We start from the raw sequence: 1987 nt of genomic DNA, 5'->3' as shown, positions 1-1987 counted from the left end.
AAGCTGTCTGTTAGTTTACCATACAATTTCCCAAGAGTTAATGTAGTTTCTTCTGAACTATTCAAGAAATTTAATTTTTCATATTACTATATTATTCTAACATATATGTTTTCAGACATCAAGTAAAATAAATGATCGTTTAGTTACAGTTGTACTAGTCTTCATGCTTGAAAGCAATAGATCTCAATACTAACAAATGGTTGTCCATAATTTTAAATTTCCTATACTGGTATCAGTACTTGTGCTTTATTATTTTCCATTCCCATTATGTTTTCGTAGTGATACAACGCACTGCCGAATAAAGTCACTTGCATGACTAAATATCATTATATAAAGAGTATGTGACTTCTACTCATGCTACTTTGTTCATTTACTAGATAGCACAAGTAAATATTGTCTGCGAACACCTTCATAAAGTATGATGGTATTGGTTTTCAGAAACAGTACGATATGCTGGTGTTTGAAAAAAGTAAGTAACAAGTTGCCATCTATGCATTGTATCACAATTAAAATGTAATGGAAATGGAGAATGATAAAGTACAAGTAGTGGTATCCTTGTGGTGAGATTAGGTTCCATAATATTGGCAATTGTGCCAATACCTACCCAATATTGAACACAGGGTTAATTATAATGGATAATCAAAATGGAACTACATAATGTATTAATTGGGGATAAGTGTTAAAGCCAGTATCATCCTATTATTAGACATTGGATTTATTATGGATTGTGAACAATGGTCCATAACAAATCTCATATTGGCCCCATAATGGCCTGGTGTGCAAACGGACATCAGATTTATATTGGGCCAATATTAGAGGTACTTTTTACTAGTATTATGCCAATGTTTGATACACAAGAAAACCAGTACTGGGTCAGAAAATTTCCAATGATTCAGTGTTTGCTGGGATCCTTATGACTTGCACCTCCAATTTCTCTCATTTCTTGCAATGTCAGATCTGGAGTCTGTCTTCTGAGCACAAAGTAGGCTTGTAAACATATATGGTAAGAGTAGAAAAAAGGATGAAGTATCAGCCATGCATTCACAGCAAGAACACTGACATAAACTAATAGATGTAGATGGGAAGGGATTCTGTAAATAAACACATCTGTATAGAAGGCGAAGCTCAGGCAAAGGAGCCATGCTGTGTTCAAAGATAAGAGTTATGATAAAAGGCAAGGATGAAGAAAAACAAACACTGGAAGGGTTCCACCATTTATTACACTTAACAAGGGCAGTGAAGCCCATTATATTCCATGTTAGGAATGTTCCTGAAGATCCATTACTTGTAAGGATCTACTTCTTACTTTATATCTGTACTTGGTAAAGGATTCCCCTAAACGGGTGCACTGTTTTGGAGTAACAACATGATCATGAATCCAACCAAGACAAAAAGTCATCACTGTCAGATTCCAAATCATTACAACACTCTGCATTAATGGCTATATGTTTAATATTGAGGATTAAGAGTTACTCTAGTTTAGTTGTCTTTGCCTTCAGTCCAACAAGGGTTATCAGTATTTGGGCTTGAATACATGTTAGCAAATATCCTTATTGGCTAGTGGAGGCAATGGAATTATTGTAACGAAAATGAGCTGCTACTAAAGATGAATTGTTTATAATATTGCTATTCTCAATCAACAAAGCCAGTATGATCTTTAGTTTCAGGACATAACAGGAATGTATTTTAGTCTTTGCACAAATTCCACTCCTGATACTTTCATAAATTATCACAGTAACATATACTCTTAATGGAAATCTCTCCCACATATATAATGCTTATCTCCTATGGTTAGTTATATACATGTACTGACAAATTAAAGAAATATGAATTCAATAATTCTATATTTATTACTTTGTCCACCACTGCAATGCAAATTACATTATTTTCACAATCAGCTTGCATTGCCAAATATCACTATCACATTAAATACATAGTGAAATGGCTCTGGCAGTAGCAGGACACTGTAAACCTTTGAAATATGGCT

General features: G+C 33.9%; 1 protein-coding gene across 3 annotated transcripts in view; it reads left to right on the top strand.

Moving 5' to 3' along the window:
* LOC122246765 (uncharacterized) overlaps positions 1–146 on the top strand; it is a 5298-nt gene extending 5152 nt beyond the window's left edge. For all 3 annotated transcript variants that reach the window (XR_015191216.1, XM_086539242.1, XM_086539241.1), the window contains one exon: positions 1–146. This exon is cut by the window's left edge. The gene's annotated coding sequence lies outside the window, so the exon portion shown is untranslated.
* Positions 147–1987: the final 1841 nt, after the last annotated feature.

The sequence above is a fragment of the Penaeus japonicus genome, unplaced genomic scaffold, assembly GCF_977035675.1.
Source record: "Penaeus japonicus unplaced genomic scaffold, GWHDUDI00000001_assembly GWHDUDI00000008, whole genome shotgun sequence".
NCBI classification, from domain to species: domain Eukaryota; kingdom Metazoa; phylum Arthropoda; class Malacostraca; order Decapoda; family Penaeidae; genus Penaeus; species Penaeus japonicus.
The sequence above is the reverse complement of the archived record's forward strand: the minus strand, read 5'-3'. Positions and strand labels throughout refer to the sequence as shown.